General features: G+C 38.1%; 1 protein-coding gene across 2 annotated transcripts in view; it reads left to right on the top strand.

Annotated features, from left to right (window-relative positions):
- Positions 1-14,489, top strand: part of Sorcs3 (sortilin related VPS10 domain containing receptor 3) — a 570,611-nt gene that overhangs the window by 408,070 nt on the left and 148,052 nt on the right. The window lies entirely within an intron of this gene.

Here is a 14,489-nt window from a genome sequence, read left to right as displayed (position 1 = left end):
TTCATTCTACTATCTTTCCTATCCCCACGTCCTCTCCCCTCCCCTCCCATCACTTCCCTATACTTAATCTAAGGTAATGCTATTCTTCCCTAATGCCCCCCGCCTTATTGTGAATTAGCATTCGCATATTTGAGAAAACATTCGGCCTTTGGTTTTGTAAGATTGGCTTATTTTGCTTAGCCTGATATTCTCCAACCATTTACTGGCAAATGTCATAATTTTACTCCTCTTTAAAGCTGGGTAATATTCCATTGAATGTATATACACATTCATCTATTGAGGGACACCTAGGTTGGTTCCATAGTCTAGCTATTATGAATTGAACTGCTATGATGTGGCTGCATCACTATAGCATGCTGATTTTAAGTCCTTTGGGTATATACCAAGGAGTGGGATAGCTGGGTCAAATAGTGGTCCCATTCCCAATTTTCTGAGGAATCTCCATATTGCTTTCCTAGTGGTTGCACCAATTTGCAGTCCCACCAGCAATGTATGAGTGTACTTCTTTTACCACATCCTCGCCAGTATTATTGTTGCCTGTATTCTTGATGATTGCCATTCTGACAGGAGTAAGATGAAATCTTAGAGTGGTTTTGACTTGCATTTCTCTAATTGCTAGAGATGTTGAACACTTTTTCATATATTTGTTGATCAATTTTATTTCTTCAGTGAAGTGTCTGTTCAATTCCTTTATTGTTCATTTATTGATTAGGTTATTTGGGTTTTTGGTGTTTTTTTGTGTTCTTTATATAGCCTAGAGATTAATGCTTTATTGGAGATGAATATGGCAAAAACTTTCTCCCAATCTGTAGGCTCTCTCCTTGATGTGTTTTCATGTTATTAATTGTTTCCTTTGCTGAGAAAAAACTTTTAATTTGAATTCATCCCATTTTTGATTCTTGATTTTACTTCTTGCACTTTAGGAGTCTTATTAAGGAAATCAGATCCTAGGCCAATGTGGTGAAGATTTGGGTCTATTTTCTCTTCTGTTAGGTGCAGGGTCTCTGTTCTAGTGCCTAAGTCTTGGATCTACCATTAGTTGATTTTTGTGTAGGGTGAGAGATACAGGTTTAATTTTATTTTGCTACATATAGATTTCCAGTTTTGCCAGCACCATTTGTTAAATAGGCTATCTTTTCTCCAGTGAATGTTTTTGGCACCTTTGTCTAGTTTGAGATAACCGTATTTATGTGGGTTAGGTCTCTGTGTCCTCTATTCTGTTCCATTGGCCTACAAGTCTATTTTGGTGACAATACCACGCCATTTTTGTTACTATAGCTCTGTAGTATAGTTTAAGGTCTTGTATTGTGATGCCCCCCTGCTTCACTTTTCTTGCTAAGGATTTAGCTATTCTGGGTCTCTTATTTTTCCAAATAAATTTCATGATTGCTTTTGCCATTTCTATGAAGAACATCATTGGCATTTTAATAGGAATTGTATTAAATCTGTATAACACTTTTGGTAGTATGGCCATCTTGACAATATTAATTCTGCCTATCCAGGAGCATGGGGAATCTTTCCATCTTCTGAAGTTTTCTTCAATTTCTTTCTTTAGTATTCTGTTGTTATCACTGTAGAGGTCTTTCACCTCTTTTGTTAGATTGATTCCTATATATATTTTTTGAGGCTATTGTGAATGAGTAGTTTTCCTAATTTCTCTTTCAGTGGATTCATTGCTGATTTATAGAAATGTGTTTGATTTATGGGTCTTGATTTTATATCCTGCTACTTTGCTGATATAGGAGTTCTAGAAGCTTTCTGGTGGAATTTTTTGGATCTTCTAGATATAGAATCATGTAATGTACAAATAGTGATAGTTTGAGTTTTTCTTTACCTATTTGTATCCCTTTAATTTTGTTCTTTTGTCTAATTGCTCTGGCTAGAGTTTCAAGGATGATGTTGAATAGAAGTGGTGAAAGAGGATAGCCTTGTCTTGTTCTAGTTTTTAGCAAGAATGCTTTCAGTTTTTCTCCATTTAGAATGATGTTGGCCTTGGGTTTACCATATATAGATTTTACAATGTTAATTTATGTTCCTACTAGTTTTTCTAGTCTTTTGAAATAAAGGTGTGATATATTTTGTCAAATGTTTTTTCTGCATCTATTGAGATGATAATATAATTTTTGTTTTTAAGTTTATTAATAAAATGCATTACATTTTTTTATTTCTGTATGTTGAACCAACCCTGCATCCCTGGAATGAATCTCACTTGATTTTAGTGTACTATCTTTTTAATATGTTTTTGTATGCGATTTGCTAGAATTTTATTGAAAATTTTTGCATTTAGGTTCATCAGAGATATTGGTCTGAAGTTTTCTTTCCTTGATATGTCTTTGTCTGGCTTTGGTATCAGGGTGATATTAGCCCCATAGAATGGGTTTAGAAGGGTTTCCTTCTTTTATAATTCATGGAATACTTTGAGCAGCATTGGTGTTGATTCTTCTTTGCAAGTCTTGTAGAAATTGGCTGAGCATCCATCTGGTCCTGGGCTTTTCTTGGTTGGTAGGCTTTTGATATCCTTTTTAATTTCATTACTTGAAATTGATTTGTTTAAAGCATACATGACCTCCTCATTCAGTTGGTGTAGGTCATATGACTCTAGGAATTTATCAATGTTTTTGATATTTTCTATTTTATTAAAACATAAATTTTCAAAATAGTTTCTAATTACTTTCTATATTTCAGACATGTCCATTGTGATATTTCCTTCTTCATCTTGTATTTTAGTAATTTGAGTTTTCTCTCTTTTTTCACTTCATTAGTATGGCCAGGGGTTTATTTATTTATTTGTTCAAAGAACCAACTTTTTGTTTTATCAATATTTTCAATTGGTTTTTTGTTGTTGTTGTTTTGATTTCATTAATTTCAGCTTTGATTTTATTCATTTCCTGTTTTCTACTGTTTTGGGTGTTGATTTGTTCTTATTTTTCTAGGGCTTTGAGATGTAGTGTTAGGTCATTTATTTGTTGACTTTTTATTCTTTCAATGAATGCACTCAATACAATAAACTTTCCTCTTAGTACTGCTTTCATAGTGTCCCAGAGATCTTGATACGTTGTATCAGTGTTCTCATTTACCTCTAAGAATTTTTTTATTTCATCCTTGATTTCTTCTAGTATCCATCCATCATTCAATTGTGTATTATTTAATCTCTATTTGTTGCAGTATCTTCTATTTTTTATTTTATTGTTGATTTCTAATTTCATTTCATTGTGGTCTCACAGTGTGTAGGGTATTATCTTTGTTTTCTTTTTTTTGTATTTACTAAGAGTTGCTTTGTGGGACAAGATATGGTCTATTTTAGAGAAGGAGCCATGTACTACTGAGAAGAAATAATATTTGCTTGTTGATGGATGAAATATTCTATATATATATCTGTTAAGTCTAAATTATTGATTGTATTATTTAGTTCTATAGTTTCATTTTTTTTTTTGGTAAGACTTGTCCATTATGAAAGGTATGTTAAAGTCATCCAGTATTATTGTATTGTAGTCTGTTTGGTGAGAAGTGTTTGTTTAATGTACATAGATGCTCTATTGTTTGGAGCATAAATATTTATAATTGTTATGTCCTTCTTACATATGCTTCCCTTAAGAAGTATGAAATGTCCTTATTTGTCTCTTCTGATTAACTTTGGCTTGAAATCTACTTTATCTGAATTGAGAATGGAAACCCCTGCTGGTTTCACAATCCATATGAGTGATAAGTTTTTTCCCATCCTTTCACCTTCAGCCTGTGGATGTCTTTGCCCATGAGGTGAGTCTCTTAAAGAGAGCATATTATTGGGTCTTGCTTTTAATCCAATCTGCCAGTCTGTCTCTTTGGATTGATGAGTTTAGGCTGTTAACATTCAAGGTTACTATTGAGTTATGATTTGTATTCGCTGTCATTTTGATTTATTTCTGGATTTGGATTTGTCTTAGTTTCTCATTTGGTTGAATGTCTCTTTAGTGCAGATATTTCTTTTGCTGGTTTTCATTTTTTTTCATTTCATCCTCATGGAATATTTTGTTGAGAATGCTCTGTAGTGTAGGCTTACTAGTTGTGACTTATTTATTTTACTTTTGCTTATCGTGGAGTGTTTTATTTTCATCTTCAAATCTGATAATTGATTTTGATGGATATAAAATTCTTAGTTGACATCCATTTTCTTTCAGAGCTTGAAATATAGTATTCTAGGACCTCCTAGCTTTGAGGGTCTAGGCTGAGAAATCAATTGAAATCTGAATTGGTTTCCCCATATGTGTAATTTGATTTTTTTCTTCTCACAGCCTTTAAGATTTTATCTTTATTCTGTGTATTAGTCATTCTCATTATAATGTGTCTTGGTGTGGGTCTGCTGTAATTTTGTACATTAGGGGTCCTGTAAGCCTCTTGTATTTGATTTTCTATTCCATACTTTAGGTTTGGGAAATTTATCCCTTTGGTTTGTATCTCTGCTCCTCCATCTATTCTGATAACTCTTAAACTTGGTCTTTTCATGTTGTCACATAACTCTTGGATGTTCTGTTTATGGTTTCTTACCATCTTCTCCACAAGTTCAATTCTACTTACAATATTATATATTTTGTCCTCATTGTCTGAGGTTCTGTCTTCCAAATGGTCTAGTCTGTTGGTGATGTTTTCTATTGATTTTATAATTCGGTTTACTGATTCCTTTATTTCAAGAATTTCTGCTTAGAAGTTATCTTTCACTTCCTGCATTTTTTCTTTGATTTAAATCCTTATACTATCCTTTACTTCACATATCAGTGTAACTATATACAATCTGAACTCCTTCTTGGACATTTCTTCTACCCTGTTATTGGCTTCTGTTGTTGAAGCATCTTGGTTTGTTTGGAGTGCTTTATTCCCCCCCCCTTTTTCATGTTGTTACTGTGTTTTTCCATCTAAAAGTATGGATTCAAGACAGGATAAATTCTACCCTGTAGACCTATAGTGTCCCTGAAGGTTTCCAGAGCTTCACCTTTACTGGTGGGACCAATATCAACAGCATCCAGTGTACACAATATACAGCCTTAAACCTAATAGCTCCCACTAGGGCATCTACTGCTTTCTCACCTTAAACCAAAATGATGAGTTCAATAACTATCCATAGTACAAACAGAATATTTGTTTAAACAATTTACAATTTCAAATGGTGGATGAGAGAACAGAGGTAGTGTATTAAGCAATATTTGCGAGGGAGGAAGAGAGAGCTAGAAGTAAAAATTCACAGGAAGAGTGGAAGAGGAGCCAACAGAGATTGGCCATTAGTTGGAGAAAAGTTGGAAAGAATATCCAAGAAAGTAGACAAGAGAGGAAGAATAAGAAAAAGAGAAAAAAATTAAAGACATGAGAATATAACAAAAATAAAAACACCATTCATATATCATTGTCCTACACTGATGCATAGAAAAAACCCTGTTCCAAATATGGTACAGAGATTAGTGAACCAAAAAATAAAATCATATAAGTCTCGCTGGAAAGTTGAAGTGTCTCTGTCAGTGTTCAACAGTTTCTCAGATGTCTCTGACATCTTTCGGGATCACAAAACCCAGATCAGCCCTCCCTAACCCAGTCTCTATCCACCAATCTGGGCTTTAGATAACCTCAGGCTTGGCCACCCTGCAGTCCCAAGATCTCAATGCTGCTCCTACTTGTAGAGAGACCACCTGGGATACACTCATGCAAAGGAGCAACCTCAAGATGCAGCAGCAAGACAAGGGCCTCCAGCACTCTCAGCAGGAAGACCCCAGGCTCCTTCAAACCTAAAGGCACCCCCAAACCAGACCTGTAGGTCCCAGCTGGAGTCCCCATACAGAGGTAAACATGCTGGTACCCAGGCCCCAGGCCCTGGCTGGTGTCCCCAAATGAGGACAGCCATGTGCAACCAAACCTGAAATCCCCCCTGAAGCAGTCATCTGGGCTGTAGTAGCAGTGGTAGTGGTGGTAGTCATTGGCAGCAGGTTAGCAGCAGTGGCGACTGCAACTGCAGCTGTGGGGGCAGCGTCATCAGGCCATCTCCAGCGATCAGCAGCAGTGTTGGCTTCAGTTGCATCCAGGACAATGGTTTCTTCTGTGGCAGCAGCACCCAGAAAGAAGACCTCCAGGAGATCTCAGGCTGGCAGCAGCAGAATCAGAGGCAGCATCAATGGTGATAGCAGTGCAGGCAGCAGTTGATTGACAGGAGACTTCCAGTGCAGCGGCAGCGACCATAGAGGTAGCTTCGGAATTTGCATATGAGGTAACCAGGCAGTGCCCAGAGAAGAGACGTCCAGGCATGGCAGTGGTGTCTGGGGCAATGGCGTCCAGCACTATCCTATATTTACTTTTTAACATGGCTACAGGCAAGTTTAAAAGGTCCCTTGTGACTCATCCTATGTCTGTTGGACAGTGCTGCTCTAGACCCACGAATCCTGGAGCAGCAACTCCAGCCAGCAGAGCAGCACTGACAACCCTGTCCTAATGCCTGACTCCTGCAGTCTGGAGCAAACCTGGCATGAGCTGTGCATGTCCTTGTTTAGATACACCAATCTCCACTCTGTCCCAGTCCTGGCCCGCCTCAATAGGAGTCAGACTTCCAGATGAAGCTAAAACCATTGAATTATCCCTTGCCCTGGCAGAGTTTAAACAGGGCAAAGCCAACTAGTTTGGTTAACAACAGTGTAAATCTGTTTCTGCCATGAGATTCAGTATTGAAATGGCCTTTCCCTTCATTCTCTTCTGAAAACCATCTTTCGCTGAATGTCTCTTGTGCATTCTTCTTTTTCTGACACTCATTTATTCAGTCACACACACACACACACACACACACACACACACACACACGAGCACACACACTCCATCCAAGAGGCAATTGAGTGTCAGTAGAAAGAGCAATCACTTGGTGACATGAGTAGAGTTGGAGAATGAACTCTTCCTTAGAAGTTATTTGACCTTGGACACATCTCTTGGCTTTTCCACAATCCCTCATTTAGTGTTTTCTCTATTTGAAAATATTAACAAATGTAAGAAGTATTTTTATAATACATTTTTTCATCACTTTCATAACAAAAGTCTTATTATGGAAAAAAATTTACAGCAAGGGAGATTTCAGTTCATAAACAAAAGATTCATAATTAAGAAAAACTAAAACTGACACAGGCTGCTTGGAAGACCGTGAGCTCTTCACTGGAAATTCCCCAAGCACAAGTCAGATGGATGTCTTCTAGGGACCCTGTGGTAAGTGAACCTGGATGTGGGCAGGTTTTAAAACATCTGGATATTCCTGAATTTTCTAGAATCAAAACCCCTAATACATGTGCTGCCATTCCTTGTCCCTGTGCCCTCCTCAACCCTCATTCGTCAATCACTCTACTTTCTTGCTAAGTCAAGCGACACCTGTTGCTTCTTTACAGAGTGTCCAGGCAGGTGTAAGTAAGCAAATGGGCCTGCCACGCAGGTGAAATGGTTAGCCCTGCAAAACCGAACTCCAGGCTCCAGAAATGTAGATTATTGACTTGTAAAGGCCCTTGGATTATTGATTAGTTCAACAGTTTTCAGACTGTGTAACTCAGAGTTCTAGCAGCTCAGAACTCAGAGGCCAAGATCAAGAGGGTGCTGAGCAGTGGAACTGAGGACTGTTGCCTTCCCTTCAAGTACGGCATGTGCAGGAAACTCTAGGTATTAAGGGGATAGGATCATCTTTGATAAAAAGATTCCAGATTTTTTTTTCTTTTGGAACAGATAAGAGTTTTTAAAATTGCATTTTCTTCAAAAAAAGTCAACATGTGTGAGAACATGCCTGAGGCGACATAGTCAGCCAGTGACAGGAACCGAACCCTGAATGTGGGTTCTTGTCTAATTTGCAGCCTGATTTTCCTTCAGTATTTCAAATGCATAGTTATTAGGATCACAGGTTCTCGTACCAAATTTCCTGAGTTCAAATCTCGGCTCTGCTACTTCCTTGAGCTCCGGAACTTAGGCAAATTTGTTAATCATCCTGTGACTCGGCTTCCTCAATTTCATCATTTATAACATGGGGTTGATAATGATTGTAATTTCTCACTGGATTGCTTCAGGGACTAAACAAGTGGATGCTTGTAGTTCTTAGAACACTAGGGAACAGAGTGGCCCCTCAAAACTGTCACTGTTGTCATCTTTGTCACCATCCGCATTAACATATGGTCATAGCAGTCAGGGGCAGATAATACGTTTGGCAGGTGGAATGGAAGGAGTCCTGAATGGAATTTCAGGACTCCTAAGATATTCGAGTGTACGGTTTCTGAATGTGCCTAACTTTGCCAGACCGTCTCTTGTGCTTTAAGAAGATGGAGAATGTGGGGATTTTCCTGTGAGATATTAGAAGTGTCACCAACACTTTGAATCCATAAGGGGAAGGAGTGAAAACTGCCTTTTTCTTTCCTTTTATTTGTGCTTGTTGATTTTGTTTATTTTTAGGATCCACAATTTAAGTGCTGCATTAGGCATCCGCAGCACTGTTATCTTTTCTTGCCCTGTGTCTGTAGATAGGTCGCCTCACTCCCCATTCAAGAAACAGAGAACAGAAGATGCATTCTAAGGCTAAGTAATTCAAGAAGGGGCTTAGGGAGGCTAAGGAACTTTTCAGAGTTCCTTTGTGTCTTTTGCTGTTACCTATTCGCATTTGGAAGTTAATGTTGTTATTTAAAATAAACAGCTCCTGGGTATTTCTCTAAGAACAGACCGGGAGAGCTGAATTTGCTTTTTGTTCACAGTTTTAATTCTCTTTTCCAATTTCTGACGATGTGCATATTAGCCAGAGGGATGGCAGTTGAGCGAATCATGGAAAATTCTTTCCTCTGAGGTGGCAAAAAACATGATGTCTAGGAGGTTTGAATATTTAGTGATCTCAGAGGTAAAACAGGATCGCAAGTCACCATATAATTCAACATAACGAAAATGTCTAGGCTTTTAATGTGATTCAATTCAGGTTAACTAGCATTTACTGGGGCTTGATAAAACCAGCTTTTGAGGAGAGAAAATGATGGTTAAGACTTTATTCCTGCTAGCAAGTAGGTAATCCTTTTGGAAAGGTTTGGTGAAGCCCAAACGGGACTTTATGGTGAAATTTGTTGATACAGGTGAAGATATTTCCTTGTGGAATGATTAGGATTAGAAGCTGAAGAAATTAGAAGCTGCTTCCCTGAGTCCTGCAAAACTCTTGGCAGGAATGAAACCCCTTTAGAAGAAATAAAGGCAAAGGGTGTTTGACTGTCTGGGTCTCTCTGTCCCCATTCCCTGAAGCTTTGAATGTGCTGTCCCCAGCATGGATCTCAAGGAAGTTCATTTGTGAGTGTGCTGCCTGTCATGGGCCCAAAATCTTCTGAATAAAGAATTCATTTTATGTTCTCTGTTTCCTAGAATGGCAGGGAGTGTCGGACACCTGCAGCCTCTCTAGGCCCCTTGATCTAATACAAAAGAAGTGAATCGGTATATTTGAGGCAGCCCTGCTCACCTTACCAGAGTCTTGGTCTGTCATCTCTAGGGCAAGAAGGCATGGAGGCAGGCCCCAAGTGGGACATACTGCTTTCCCCAAATATCCTGCTACTGTAGAGCTGCTTTTGAAACAGAGCCTGCTATTTCCAAAGTGACCGAGCAGATCCATCCATTCCTGTTGCAGGGACAAAGCTTTTCACTCCCAGTTTTTTAAGTGGAGTAGTCACCACACCAGCTCCTAGAAATGTATGAGGAAGACTTTTTACAATTAGAAATATGTGATTCATAAGGATTAGCCATTTAGGAAATCACCTCGATTTTTGAGGATGTTTCAGAGGATTGAATGGAAAATAAAAGTTCAAAAATAATGATTACACAAAGTCAGTCCTTTAATATATAATTATGTAGTATGTTCCATGAGCTCTGCCTCATAAAAATTCATGTTTAGTTTTTTTTTTCCACTCTCTAGTTCAAGAATTGCCTTCTTAGCTAGGAGTGGATTGTGCAAGCCTGCAATCCCAGAACTGATATTGAGGCAGGAGGATTGCAAGTTTGAGGCTAGCCTCAGCAATTTAGCAAATAAATAAATAAATAAATAAATAAATAAACAAAGGGCTGGGGATGTAGCTCCGTGGTAAAGCATATCTGGGTTCAATCCCTGGTACCATTAAGAAAAAAAAAAGCTTTAATTATTTTCTCACCAGGTACAATTGTCCATCCAGGCTAAATTCTCAAGGGCTGCCTCTTCCCTGAAGACTTCTTGATTATTCCAGCTCAAACCATTGTGTTGTTTTTTTTTTTTTTCAATACCTATAGCACTTAAGGAAAGTAAGCAGTGATATAAACTCAGAATATGACTTTATGATAGGACCTGTAATAGCATAAACTTTTGATTCCTAATAACAAAACTATTTAACTTAATATAAAGGATGCTGAGAGTTAAGTCTCTTTTCCTTCTCTATTTATAAGTAAAAAAAAAAAGCTAACATTTATTGATATTTTAAATGTATTCAACAATTTGCTAAGCATTTTTCATGCATAAATTTATTTAATCCTGACAACAGCTCTCAGAGGCACATACTAAATTGTCTACACCTCACAGATGAAAAGCTGTGCTGCTACTCAGCCAAGGGCAGTCAACACAGAGTCAGGCCAGGATTTGAACTCAGCACATTCTAGCTTCAGAGGTTTTTCTCTAAAGTACAATACACTCAAGATATCCCTAGGCCACTTCTATTTTATCTGGTATTATTAAAACCAAACCAAAAGGCCATATTTGGTAGAAATCTGTTTGGGGATTTCAAGATAATTATGTAATGAATATCTGTCTTGGGTTTCATCATGGGACCCTTACAAATGTATCCAGCCTCATTTGGAGATAAGGTCTGTAGCTCAGATTTGAGATCTTTTATGAATATGGAGCTTGAGCCAAGTGCTGCCCCCTGCTAACCCTTGACTCCCACATCCCCCATCACCCTCGGCCACTTTAACTTGCTAGAAAAGTCTGCCTGGTAACTCACTGTACCCCCACTCTGGGTTCTCATCAGGCAGTGGGCACCATAGTCCTTATTATCACATCTCTGTGTTTTGAAAAATAAAAACATTGAGACTTTGAATATTTGAGTCCAGCTAAAGACTGCATGGCCCCTGAATTTTAAGTAGATTTCAGAAACCATTTTAGTGCTGCTTCCCTGTTAAATTGGACTTTTCATTCCATGCTGGGCAGTGGCAAACCGAGAGAATGCCAAGAAATAGGATGAGTTGGGCACAAGATCCCACTTGCCATGAGCCAAGGTTTAGGTAGGATTTGATTTTGTTTGGGGTGGTCTTGAATACCCCTCATTCTTTTTCCAAAGTGTGCAAATGAGAGACACAATAGGAAATAGCCATGTGGAGAATGAGCCCGTGTAGGGGGGATAAGCAGGTGTCCCCTTGTGTCCTTGTGTGCACCTTTGATTACCAGTTGAAGAAGCTTTCTGAGACACTGACAACAAGGACACAGGTTGTCATGTCAACATCTGTGGTTTCTTTACACGTATTTACTGCAGTGTTTTGTTGTTCTTTGGTGCTTTATTCTAGGAGCAAATTAGTAGGGCTGTGCAGGTCCAAGAATATCCCTGGTGGGCAGGCAGTGTGCTCCAAAGCAGAGCCTGGGCTGCCTGCCTTCCCTCTCCTCTCAGCCAGGGTGGAAAGCCAGGCCACTCTTGGCTTTCTCTGTGCACAAAAACAAAGAAAGAGACACCTGCCTGCCATACTTAGAGAATGTTGGGCACACTGTTCTTGCTGCAGGGTTGGAGAATGCTTAAGAAGGTCTGTCTCTTCCCTGGAGAGATAGATTGGGATCAAATTACAGAGAGGTTGGAAGTAAGTGGATCCCTGAGTCTCATTTGGACTATAGACTTGTTTGTTTGGCCTTCTGGTGTTGTCTTGCACCATACTGAAAATGCAAATTAGCTGTCAATTTCCTACAATTTTTTTTATTTACTGCCTCTAATTTTAACATACTTTGTGCATTTCTAAACATCTAAAAGATTAGATGTTCCAAATAAGGACTTAAGTTTGTACATAGGAGTGTTGAATACACTGCACATGTGTAATGAGTGTTATATATGAAAGTGTCTTATAAGTAAGATCATTCTAGCCCAGAATCTTCTTCCATTTCCTTCATGCCTATGTCACATGTGATACAGGAACATGTGTCACTCAGATATAATATTAAACTATCACTTCCAAAAGTCCTTTTCAGAAGCTTTCCTTTCCATGAATTTTAACATAAAATATACAAAATGTGTTAGTTTACTATCTCTACTTTTGTCCTACATGGACAACCTCTTTAATATCTGCAGAATAGATATTATAAAATTAGGACTCCTTTGTCCAGTATATATACAATATGTGTGTTACAGCAAAGTTAAATGAAATGCATGTAGCATAAAGGGTAATGAGTAAACTGAAATTTTCTAACACACTGACTTTTTTTTTTTTTTTTTGCTTTTCATACTTGGATTGAACTCGAGGCACTCGACCACTGAGCCACATCCCCAGCCTTATTTTGTATTTTATGTAGAAACAGGGTCTCACTGAGTTGCTTAGTGCCTCACTTTTGCTGAGACTGGCTTTGAACTCCCAATCCTTCTGCCTCAGCCTCCAGAGCAAGCAGGGATTACAGGCGTACACCACCAGGCCAACTTTTTGAAATCAGTAAATTTTGCATTAAAAACAGAGATACTTATCTTTACTTGTAAAACTCAGAGGGTATTATACCTGCATGTCAATGATGAACTGGAGCTGAGTAGCAGCTGTCCCTTAATTAGCAAGTATTTATCCTTTAATGGTGATCCTTTCTGTGCCTTAGTGTTCCTCAAGCCAAACCATGAACCAGCCACCATGGTTTAGCTTACTATGGCTCATCTCTTACACATAATTTGCTTGGCACCTTGGGCATGTGCATTTATTAGAGTAGTTATCAAAGGCCTTCTATTTTCATAGAAAGATATCTAGGTCTTGTCCTGTGGTTCTCAGAACTTTGGGTGATTTTGGCAATGACAAATATTAACTGAGGCTTAGGTTTTAGAGGTGACTTTAACTGGTCCTCCCTGGCCCTTCTGGCTTCCAAGCACACATCCACATGAACCCTTGTCATGAGGGCACTAGGCAACACAGGTGAGAAGAGTGTGTTCTCAGCAAGAGGCACAGATAATAAACTGAAGGGGAGACAATCTGGAAATGCTTCAGAGGCCGGACTGCCCAGACTTCAGAACCAATTGGATTATAGGGAATGTGGAAGAAAAAAAAGTTAAGGGGCTAAGGCTACTGGTAGATGGTAGGTCTGCTGAGGGAGAGAATGAAATCAATTTTAGTTAGACATATATGGATTGTGACTACCAAAGCAAATAGACTTTGCTCAAATAAGAACCCTCAAGAAGCAGGAATGCATAGCACATTATGATAGCATTTTCCACCAAAATGTTTACTTGTTAAATTAACATCAAGTTTATAAATTAATATGTGTAATAGCTAGCAACATAAATATAAGTTAGTCTCTTCCTAGATACCAGGCTCTCTTAGAATAGAAAAATCTGCCTCATTAATTAATGTATTCCTAGTAAGTCAGTGATGCCTAGTACATAGTATGTGCACAAGAAATAATTATTCATTTAATTAATTAATTATAGTTAAACAGGAATAATTTAAAGTACCCTTATTTTAACTCAATCACTGTAATTTTTTTTCTTATTCAAACCTTTGCCCTTTGTCTCTGCTGCCTACCAGGCCCTGAATTGTAGCCTCTGACACCTATACACTCAAATACAGGCATCCAAGGAACCGGTTGCATTAGATAGATGCATACAATAGTGCATGTGCATTTTTATCTTTAGATGATAAAGATTTCCCCACTTTCAATCTTCAAATGATCTCTACGTTTCATTTGGACCATCTGTTTCTAAATTCCAGGAAATGAGCAATAATCACTTTTAAAGCAAATTTACACAGTGTTTTTTCACAGAGAATCATCTGTAGTGTTTCTTAGAGAGCAAATAACCTAATGGATCGTCTTTCAGGGCAACCCTTTTGTCATAACAGAATGCCTTTGAGGTCAAGGCTTTTCTATTCAGCTACCACTGCCACCATGAGGGGATCGACAGTGATCAACTGTGAGATCTATAGAAGATTTTATGGGTAATTACATAAGATTTAAGGATTTTACATAAGAAATAAGTGGTTGCATTCTTTCTATAAAAATAATAAAGGTGTGCACAAGGTGAAAATCCAAGTCCCAACTCTAATTCTATTTCCTTAAGTCATTCTTTCCTCCAAAGTAACCACAGTTAATTTTTATAGGTTCCATTTAAAACTTTTTTCTTTGCATTTATAGCATAGAAGTATATATCTATGAAGACAAGAGTTTTTTAAAACCATAAGTGGGATCATGCTAAATATAATGCTAAATAGTTTCTCAAAAGATTACAGACAGGTGCATCTTGGAGAAGTGCATGTAGGTGCATGTGTATCGGCCTCATCTTTCAATTTCCCCCTGGCACTCTGTTGTA

Source organism: Ictidomys tridecemlineatus, chromosome 1, assembly GCF_052094955.1.
Source record: "Ictidomys tridecemlineatus isolate mIctTri1 chromosome 1, mIctTri1.hap1, whole genome shotgun sequence".
NCBI lineage: Eukaryota > Metazoa > Chordata > Mammalia > Rodentia > Sciuridae > Ictidomys > Ictidomys tridecemlineatus.
This window is presented reverse-complemented; position numbering and strand designations above follow the sequence as displayed.